At 34.3% G+C, this 11,490-nt stretch overlaps 1 long non-coding RNA gene across 1 annotated transcript; it reads right to left on the bottom strand.

The window, feature by feature from the left end:
- Nucleotides 1-9,485: 9,485 nt before the first annotated feature.
- Nucleotides 9,486-11,155, bottom strand: LOC138133303 (uncharacterized). Its single transcript, XR_011160312.1, has 2 exons — nucleotides 10,004-11,155; nucleotides 9,486-9,923 (listed from the first exon to the last, which is right to left on the bottom strand). It is a non-coding gene; the product is annotated as an uncharacterized lncRNA (long non-coding RNA).
- Between the last annotated feature and the right edge of the window lie 335 nt (nucleotides 11,156-11,490).

Raw genomic sequence — 11,490 nt, forward strand, 5'->3', positions numbered from 1 at the left:
CTAGTTATTTCATAAATCAATCTTGGCATCTCTGAGTGTCAGCCAAATTTCGTCCTTTTGACATGCGCAAGACTTGTTTAATTTAAAATTCAAAATTGGCGAAGAATTTAAAGTTGAAGAATGGCTTCACGTAAAAGGGGTACAGGTCAGTCGCTTCTTCAACGTGAAAAGATGGCAGTAGTTCGATACTGCAAAGAATTGGAGACGGAAAAACCATGAATGTCGATGAAAGAAATTTGCGAGAAAGCTGCTCATATTTTTGAAGTAACCTATTTCCTAGTTTTTTCATTTTTCTAATATTAAACTAGTTTTTGTCTTTTATCTTTCAATCCACATTTTATTTAACCATTCACATTTCCCGATTTATTGGATTTCAAGTAAATATTCCGTACAAACCTTCATTTCTTCTTGCTAAGTTTGAAGACGCAACTCACTTTTAAGAATCATTAAACATCATAACATTGCTTTTGATGTGCAAGGTCTTAACAGATATCATTTTTCTGTAGGTACTTGCGTACGAGTCGCTGGATATGACGTTATTATTGTGATTTGTGTAATTGCGATAGAAAAACGTCAAAGTGCAACATATACATAACCTCAATAAATGTCTAGTGTAAAAACCATTATACATCCGGTCCATAAATACGACATTCTGGGAAATCTGGGGTGGTACAGTCCAGTCTTATAAGAATTTTTGACATTGACAATTGTTTATTAAAACGAATGGACTTTACCTATTAACACTGAAGGGCAATCTTGCGCTATTTTTGACATTTGTTTGACATCTGATCTGACATCCATGGACACGCCCACAAGTCCCACAACGGGTGGCTCGTCTGTAACCACAGTCGAATCGGTTAAAATAATATTGGATAATAACTTCGTTATTTCACTTTTTTAGAGGCGTTATCTTAATGGGGATAATTTATTTATTAAATATTTCGTATAGTTGTAACTGATAAACAAAACGAGACAAATACTTCAAATGACCTTACATTTGACCCGGTTGAGCCGCCTGTGGGACACTTCTACTCCTAGGTCTTGATACTTCTACTCTACTCCACTTAGGCCCAGTATTTCAGTGCAGGGTTAACTTTTAGGTTTACCAAGCACGGTTAAATTTTAACTCAACTTTTAACCTTGTATTTCAGTGCTTAGTTACGGGTTAAAGTATCTAACCAACTTTTTCTTAATGTTCATAGTGCTTTTCGCAGCCATATTTGAAAAAGTCGTAGCCAGTCGTAGCGGACAGGCGTAGAATCCCGCCATTTGCTGTCAGCTATGACAGTATTTAACCCACGTGTAGAGTTGTTTTGGTTAAAGAGTGAGGTGTTATTTAAAAATACATACTTATGTATAATGGAAATGAATAATTATTCATCATCAAGCGAGTCTGATGACGAAGATATTATAAATTTTGTGGTCAATTTGGGACGGATCAAAAAGATTGTCTGATTTAAAGTCAGAAAAGATAATTTTCATTATTGGGACGACCAAGAATTTTAGAACAGATATGTACCGATTTTTGGATTAGATATATTAAAAAACGGATAACGTTTCATTACAAGAAAATCATAATTATATAATAGTTATTTTTATATTAAGTGCGCGAAGAGAGTGTTTTTTGTGCATGAGAAGGTCTTTTACGCCGAGACGAAGGTCGAGGCAGTATAAGCCTTTGAATGCACAAAAACATCTTCGCGCACGAAATATAAACAATATTTTTTCTATAATTGATTCAAAAAATTGAAATTAAAAATTCAAATTTTTGAAGGAACTCTGAAGTTTCAATGCAGTGACCATGTTGCTAGGTAACTAATAAAAAACAGTGCGTGAAATGAAAAACAGAAATAGTCGTATGCGTGAAATTGCATTTCACACACTGTTTTGTATGGTTTCTATGGTTTCGATCTTACTACACTTAATACACGTCAGAAAATGACCCACTTCAGGCACAGATAACTATGCGTGAATTTCAATTTTTTGAATCAATTATAGAAAAATATTATATATATGAATATTAATGTAACAAAAATAGTTATTTAATAAACTAGTTTGTTAATGAAGGCGATTAATAATCGAAATTGTTTAAAGCACGAACGAGTGTAGCGAATGAGTGCCTTTAATAGTTGAGATTATTAATCGCCCATTAACAAACGAGTTGATTACAAAAATTTTTCGTTGACAAAATGATGTGACAAAATTTCAAATTAAAGCCAAATCAAAACCAATTTCATCTTTTTCGTTAAAGATGAGACCTTATACAATACCTTCATCCTTTTTTTGTCCTCAGGGTAGGCCATTTTAAAATTTTTCAACACTTTCTATTCACTTTTCCACCAAGTGTCAGAAGACGTCGACTCCATTCACATTCAATTTCACGTAAAAATCACGGTTGCTAAGAGAACCTAGTTACCTTTGAAAAATATGATATGCGAATTATAACCAAAGAGGTCGGCTTTTGAAAAAGTGAATTCGTAATTGTGCAGTTTGGAGCTATAAAATATAGAAAACCTACCTGTTGCAGTGTTGGTAAGTGCAAACAATGCATGTTCGAGGTTGTTTATACATCAAAATATCATCAAAACGTCAAAATCGCAAAAATCGTTGATTAATGAAAAATAGTGTATTAATGAGATCCATTAAGACAAAATAATTCATTAATATTGAAATTAACACGCGGTCAACGGAAAAAATAATTAATCTTCTAGTTCTTTTTAACTCTGGAAAAATAAAAATTTAAGTAAGTATATAAAAATTAATAAAGCGCAAGGTACAATTAATTTCAAAATTATAGAGTACACCTAATTTTCTACAGTGTAAAATGCACCTAGATTTTTTGTCAATAATCAATGTCAATTTTGACAAACAAAATGCCTAATCTAACCGAAAACGCGAAAATGCTCATTCTTTCCAAATTAGAAGAAGGGTGGTCGATCCGGAGGGTAGCCCAGTATTGTAACATCGCGAAGAGCACCGTGCAGAGGATAAAACAGACAATATTATGGTGCTCTAAAATATCAGTGACATTTTATGTTGTCTAACTTACCTAACCTATATAAAAAATATAGTTCAAATTTCAAAAAGGCATCTTTACATGTGGAAAAAAAATGTAACAAATCGACTTCTTGATATTGAGGTGTACTCTATAACTGAAATTAACTGTACTATAAATAAAATGATCTTTTAATAACAAAAAATAATTCTTTCACAATGCTATAAACTACATAATAAAAAATATCTATTCAAGTAAAAATAATAATAAAAAAACAAATAAAATAAATACCTACATAATATTATAAGATCAAATTAAATTGAATTTCACAATTAAACTTTTAATGTAAATAAAATGCTTATCAAGCACTAATATTTGGATCTTCGACAAGTGTCCATTATCAAACTTTCATTTGGCGCCCCTTCAAAATGCGAAATAGCCGTTATAAGTACGTATTAATTTAATATTAAACTTACCAAAATAGATAAATAAATAATTCTGCACTGCACTTTTGGCGCCTCCATTAATACCACAGCGAGTAATGCGCAATGCGCATGTCTAACCGAGAAAAAGCAGGTTAACCTACCCCTATCCGCTGGGTTAACTTTTCAGTTAAATTTAACCTTGATTAGTACCAACCCGACACCCCTAAATTTATTTGGTTTAACCGTCTCTATATGGAGATACACAAAGGCGCGATCTTCGACCGCTTGAAGATAAAATTCGTTCCTGAATGTGACATATTGAAAGCTGAAGTAAATAAATCAGCTTTACTCAAGAAACTTGTAAATACATAAATGCAAAACGTACTTACAAAATCTATTCAAATCAAAACGGGTTGACAGGCGGACAATTATAAAAAGATAATTTCGAATTTTGTTCACAGCGTTGTTTGTACAGTGTGAACATAAAGTTTGGAACAAAATTCATAATAGCATTATGTTACGTTTTTAGGAAAATCGCTCGGACAGGTCGATTTTATTTCGAAAAATGCCATTAAGTGTAATGCAATTTCTTTGAAAAAATGACAAATTTTAGTTCAAAAATTTAATTTAATTTTTAATGTAAATTGTTTTTTGTATGGGTTTATTTCAAATAGAAGATCTATTTTAATAGACCAAACAATTTAGAAGATTAACGGCAGAAAATTCGCGCTGAATGAAATGGAACAACTAAGCCCTGACATTATAGACATTTCCAAGTTTGTGAGATAGAGAATATGTGCATTGGTTTCTAGGCAGATTGGGTCTTTATAAATGGCGGTAAAGCATTTCAAATATTTGAACATTGAACATGTTATGTTTAATGTTTAATAGTTTATTCACGCCAAGAAAGCAATTACAAGAAAACACACATGGAGCATTAGCAAGAACAAAAAGTGGGAACAAGATGCATCACTTGCATAGAAGTCTCCTACAGTCACTCTTGAACTTATTTGTCGAGACTCCACAGAAGTCTAACTCGTTACAGTAAAGGTTGGCCAGGCGAAGGGCACTATTCAAGGGTGAATTGTAGGAGTAATTGTGTTTATGGCAGTAAACATGAAACAAATTCGGGTGTCTGAGGTTACATAAAGGAACATTAAAGCCGATACGAAGCAGAGCATCAGAAGAATCAATATTATAGTTAATTATTTTATGTAGAAAACACAGCTTGTGACAATCCCTTCTGGTTTTAAGTGAGGGCAAAGACATGTAAGCGGCTACAGAGTGCAAATCATCAAAATTGATATTTTGAGTTCTCAGCTTATATTTCAAATACTTCAAGAAATTGTTCTGTACCGACTCGATACGTGAAATGTGAGTACCGTAAAAAGGTGACCAGATAACACAATTGTATTCTAATATTGAGCGGACCAAGGAATTATATAATATTATAATCGCTCTGGTGTTCTTAAAATCCACTGTCCATCTTTTTAAACATCCCAGCATTTTTCTTCCCCTAGAGATCAAGAAGTCGTAATGTTCATGAAACGATAAATTGGAATCGAAAAAAAGACCCAGGTCTTTGATGGCATTGATAATTTCCAGCTGCTCCCCTTCCAATGAATAATAAGGAACGGAGGGCACAGTTTTCCTGCTGAAACACATTGCCTTGCATTTGCAAACATTGAGTTTCATACCATTGCGTGCGCACCAGTTTTCAATTCTTCTGACATCCTGCTGAAGATCAAATACATCCAGCTGCGTTTTGATGATTTTATAGATTTTTAGATCGTCCGCGTACAGCAGCGATGCCGAGGTCAGACTATCAGTGATGTCATTGATGAAGATTATGAATAATAATGGCCCGATAATAGAGCCCTGCGGTACTCCAGACGTGCTACAGTATGCAGACGACCTCACACCCTTAAGGACAACATGCTGAGTTCGATTGGAAATGTAGGTAGATGTCCAAGATAGGAACGGATCGCGTACTCCGTACGTGTATAATTTATTCAAAAGGATCTTGTGATTAACAGTGTCAAATGCTTTGCAAAAATCAGTATAAATGCAATGCACATCAAAACCGCCCTCAAATGCTTCAAAGACATTATTAACAAAGGCAAAATGATTGGTTACCGTAGATCTATTAGCGAAAAACCCATGCTGTGATGGACTGATAACAGTTTTGAAGGAAGCGGACAAGTGTTTGGCAACTAGCTTTTCAAAGATCTTGGCGGGAACTGATAGAATACTGATGGGTCGGTAATTCTCGAAGTTTTGTTTAGAGCCAGATTTAAACACTGGAGTGACAAGAGCTGATTTCCAGCAGTTCGGAAAAACACCTGAGTTGAGTGAATACTTAAAAATACGCCACAAAGGATCAGTAAGCGATGTACAGCAATTTCTGTAAAAAATTGGAGGCAGCCCATCTGGCCCAGCACCTTTATTACAGTCGAGATGAGTTAGTTCATAAAAGACACTATCTGATGTAAAGTCAAAGTTTTTGAAATCAACGCTCAAACCGACAGGATTGTCACAAGCAGAAGCAGGTTGTGTGGTGACGATATCATCATAAACAGAAGAAAAATGTTCCGCAAAGGTATTAACAATATTCTCATTACCACATACAGGGTTATTGTGATAGATCATGAGATTCGGTATTTCGTTACATTTGGTATGTTCGTTTATATATTTCCAAAATTTTTTCGGATCAGATGTAATAAAATTTTCAGTGCGTTTTATGTAATCTTTGTATGATTTCTTCAGGGCTTCTTTGCATTGTGTTCTGACTGTAGCAAATGCAGCATAATCATTCGCGTTGTGACTGATTTTATAGCGACGATGCAAGGTTGACTTCCGGCGAATTAATCCACGAACCTCATGATCGAACCACGGAGGAAATGAGCTCTTACATTTTCTCTTCACAGGAACAAAAAGACCACAGACAAAGTGTAAATAATTATAAAAAAGGCTCACAGCTTCATTAATGTCACTGCAGGAATCAAAGGTGTTCCAGTTCACATTAGACAAGAGTATGTTGATTTCATCATAATCGGCATTAGAATAATCATAAAAAGTGTCACAAATATCTTCAACAAAAACATTATCAACACTTATTTCAAACATGAACGGTGGATGAAACACATCAGTCTTGCTAAATTCATTACAATTTTCAATCTTAATATAGTCATAGTTAGAGAAGCACAAGTCAAGGATATTACCATTACAATTAGTTATAGTATTAAATTGACAGAAATCACAGGAATACAGACTGTCACAGATTATGATGTCCTTATCAGAATTGGCGTTAGTATATATCAAAAAATTAGTATCACTATCATTAATCCATTTCACATTTGGCAAATTATAGTCGCCTAGAATGAAAAACGTACTGCGACGATTATTATATAATAAATTTTTGACAACCTGGACATGTTTCGCATAACTAACAGTTGTGGCGTCCGGCGGAAGATAGATTGCACCAAAAACAAAAGAATTGTCACAGCACTGTAGCGAAATCCAAACATCTTCTAAGGAGGAGTTGGAATCACTCAAACGATTGGAGGTGAGAAATTTCTTAACAGCAATTAAGACACCACCGCCAATACTTTTCCCACTGTTGTTCACATTTCTGTCGTTTCGATATACCACATACCTGTCATCCAGCACTTCAGCATCAGAAATACCACCATGAAGCCATGTTTCGACCAGAACAATCACATCAAAGTTTTCACTCAAACACGACAAGTAACAGTCATTCAATTTAGTTCGGAGTCCACGAGGATTTTGATAAAATACTTTAATGGATTTTATATTCTTGCCTGAGCGATGATGCAGATTTTTTATTGCGCTTTTATTTGCTCCGTGTTCTTGTTTCGAAAAAAAATGAAACGCTTAATTAATACTCCTTCGGGCCATATCTCATCGTTGTTCATTTGTTGAAGTAGGTCGTAATCGGCTGTCACCTTAAAGGCGACACTTTTAGCATTTTCGCGCCTGGGTAGCCTTTCAACTTGGAACTGCTTATGGGGAAAAGTAGTTTGCAAATGTTCCAAAATCGCCTTCTCCTCTGTGTTTAATTCGAAATTACCAGCGTAAATATAAATTTTTCTCGGTGCCGCACTAAGATTCAACGATTTTGCCTTACCCCTTACTGTTTGGGTATTTTGGTAATTTCGTTTCTTTCGTACAACATCCGTCCAATCGGAACTTCCATCTTCCAATGTTTGTGAATGCCGATTATCTCTTTCCTTCCATACTCCCTCCACCCAATTGGAATTATCGTCCTCCAACTTACGATTAATTGTTGACTCGCTGTGTAAGTATTGGGGCTTCAGAATGTTATTGACCGGTGTTTTATTTGGCTTATCTTGCGGCTTATCAGCACTTTTTACCACTCGAATCTTTCGATTAGATGTTTCTTGTGGTCTTGCAGATATTTGGTAATGTTCCATCGGGACTTGAAGCGGCTGGATAAGATCTTGTTTTTTTGTACACATTTTTATTAAATCCAGATTAGTGGATTTAAGGTGTTCAACTTGTATCTTTAGCTGACGAATTTCATCTTTAAGGGCAGATACTTGCGCTTCCACTATGCCTGAAATTGTGTACCTGAATCGATCACTTTGCAGAAATTCAATAATAGATCTGGCATTGAAATCCACACTTTCCTTCACTTGCATATCACTACCTTCACAACATAGAACTTCATCACTGCTAATCACTTTCACGTCGTTAAGCCGTTCGACACATTTAGGATGAAACACCCTATCACACTTTATACATTTGGGACCCTTTACTGCCTTATTACGGCAGTATAAACAATTTAGATCGGACATGACGGGAAACACGTGTGCTCCGTTCGAAGTCATGATTGCTAATCCGTTGAACTGTGGTTGTGAAAAGATAGTGACGAAAGAGTGCAAATTGTAATTGATCAAGCCGACATTTGATGCGATTCTGTTTTAAAATTTACCAATATTGCTACGTAACAAGATTCGAGTTGCTATGATATGAAGCTGTCGATTGATTGGATCTATGCAAAATCAATGTTGTTCAATAACAATATTGCTAAATTTTGAAACAGAATCGCACTAATTATGTACAAGCGGATACGATGGACCAAGCAACGCTATATTTGGTGTTTTGCACAAAGCAACGCAGCATTTTGCAGCCATTTTTCAACGCAAATAACACCATATGAATTCAAAAATGCTGCCTATCAATTAGGAAATATCAGAAGCGTCAAACCTAGTTACTAACAACAGTCCTGCAATGTGGTGACAACAAATCCCCTGCCCAGGCCCTATCTGTGCAGAACCCACGGTCATGTGACATCACGTTACAAATGGTTGGCGGGGGAGAATTTCTACATTTGCACTGAACTGTATTGTTAAACATTAGATGTTTGTTTGTTTTTGTGTGAAGTCAATGAAATTTTTACGTTAAAAATTAAATTAAATTTTTGAAGTAAATTTTGTCATTATCTCAAAAAAATTATTATGTAAGGTACCAATTTTTTTTCATTCATCGTTTAGGTGGTAGGAAGGTCTATCAGAAAGAGAAGAAAAAAGGGGGGGTTGTCATTTAAAAAAATATGTGATGACGTCATTGCGCAAAAACCAATAACCTCATTTAAACAAATTATACGTCACAGGACGGCATTTTTCAAAATAAAATTGACGTGTCCGAGTGATTTTCTTAAAAACATCTTATAACGCTATTATGACTTTTCTTCCAAACTTTATGTTCACACTGTCCTAGCCATAGTCATAGCATAGTAACGCTTTCCAAAACGAGCTACATTAATTTATCAGTCTACCTAATCTTGTACCTTAAAATAATTACTGATTTCTTAACATTTCTTAAATAATTTGTTATGAACGTTTGAAGAAAAAATAGTATATGTTATTTGTAGATAGCAAAAATGGTTTTATGTGCTTTGGTTGGTTTGTCTACTACAGCCTCAGCACATAAAACTTCATTTTTGCTCCTAATAACATAATATACTATTATTTTATCTCATTATCTCGACAAGGAAAAGAAAATTAAATACAGTAGGGATGTACTGGTAATTGTCATGTATTATAGTTTATTATCCATATTTTTTTCTAACAAAATAAGCTGACCGTGGAAGGTTCGAACTCACTGACTATGATGACTATCATAGATATCTGACAGTAGGGTTGTTACGTTATCAAGCAGATCGTGCAAACCTGGTAAAATTATTTGGCGTATGTAATTCCCCTGATCGGTAATCGACTGGGACATTGCGTAGAACTCCTCCGGTATCATCTCAATCTTCCCCTTCTCTAATTTCATTAGGGTTAGGAAAAGATGTGATACCTGAATAAAATAATTTCTCAAATGATTAAGAGGACTGTTCGGGTCCGATTGATCGTTGTTTATTAATGTCATCAATTTCTCTTCAAGTTGTTGATCTGAATATGTCTCAGTTTGCAGCTGCCTTCTAGAAAATTGTGGACGCAAAAAATCACGTCTCCCTGAAAATATGCAGCCATTATTTCAGTGCGGTACATAAATAGAATCAGATTGTTAATATAAATCGGAATGAATTGCGTACCGTAAACTACTGACAGAAAGTCAGCAGAACAGATGAAAAACACACAAATTACAACGGAAATCTTCATGACTGTACGTTCAGTTCTAAATTTCTAACAATAAATCACGAGCTTTATACAAATTTTCAGATGAAGACTTAAATTAAATGTGTAATTTTTTATTGTTTTTATTTTCATTCTCGATGATTGGTCATTAATTTGTGGGTTTTATTACCGAAATGAAGTACACTGCTCATCAAAATTTGAGAATGAATAAAAGTTAAACATTTAACATATTAGGTTTTTTTTTTTGGTTTTACTAATAATAGTTGTCCTTTAATTTTGTTGAAACATTTCACACTAATTTGCCTAAATGTTTCTTTCACATAATTTTAATTCAATCAAATGTTAATTTTGGAGGACAGTGTACACCACATCCACAATGAAATTAGTACATTAAGTTTAAAAAAAAATACTAGAATATTTATCACTCTTTTGTCTCGATAAAACACGTCTTAAAATTGATTTATTTTCCTCAATGAGCGTAAGTTTATTAAAGATTTATATTTTTGGAGGAGTGAAATTGAATCCGTAATAACCCAATTCTGCACAGCAGTGACATTTTTTTTTCAATTAAATCGCACGAAAATATCGTGCGATCAAAAATAAAAAAAATCGAGATGGCCATGATTAATACACTTCAGTCGGCAGCACGTAAAAATTTAATTCAAATATCATCAGATGTCATTAATTACAATAGTAACTGTCATTCCGGACTTTCAAGGCACTTATCAACAAGTTGCCTTGATTATTTTGTTTTTCCATACCTGAAAAACAACGTGTTCAAAAACAAGCCTGGCACAATTCCCGAATTAATGCAAATAATTACTGATAACTGCAATTTAATTGATATTCCCGGTCCCGACTTTGCGAAGGTCATTTGAAAACATGAAGCGAAGAGAGTAACATTACGTTTGGAAGCTGAAGGCAGACATTTCGAATATTTACTCTAGTTCGTAAATACGATTGAAGCTCCTCATGATTCTTTTACAACCGACATAATTCACACCTTTATGAAAATCAAGATTTCAACGTTCTCAAAATCACTAACCTAACTTTTAAGACTGACATCTGATAATTGAAATTTTAACGAATTTCCAACTGAAACTCTAATTTTTTTTCGATCTCACGGTATTATCTACTATTTGTGCCAATGAAATATTGCAGTAACGGCCAAAAAAGTTTTTGTAGGAAGTGAATTTTTAATATTGATCTAAGCACGAATACATCAAGCCGACATACAGGAAAATGACGAACAAATATATGAGCAACATTTTCATTTTTGGAAAGAAACAAAAAAACAGATTACTATTGGGGACAAATTACTTTGGTCGTCAAAGTCAGTTGACTGACATAAAGTTGTAAAGCAAGCATTAGGACGGTTAACCTTATTTTTTACTACTGTCAACCACTGTCACTGTCAAACTCATCATTGCAAAATGTTAAATAA

The sequence above is a fragment of the Tenebrio molitor genome, chromosome 6 (assembly GCF_963966145.1).
Source record: "Tenebrio molitor chromosome 6, icTenMoli1.1, whole genome shotgun sequence".
NCBI lineage: Eukaryota > Metazoa > Arthropoda > Insecta > Coleoptera > Tenebrionidae > Tenebrio > Tenebrio molitor.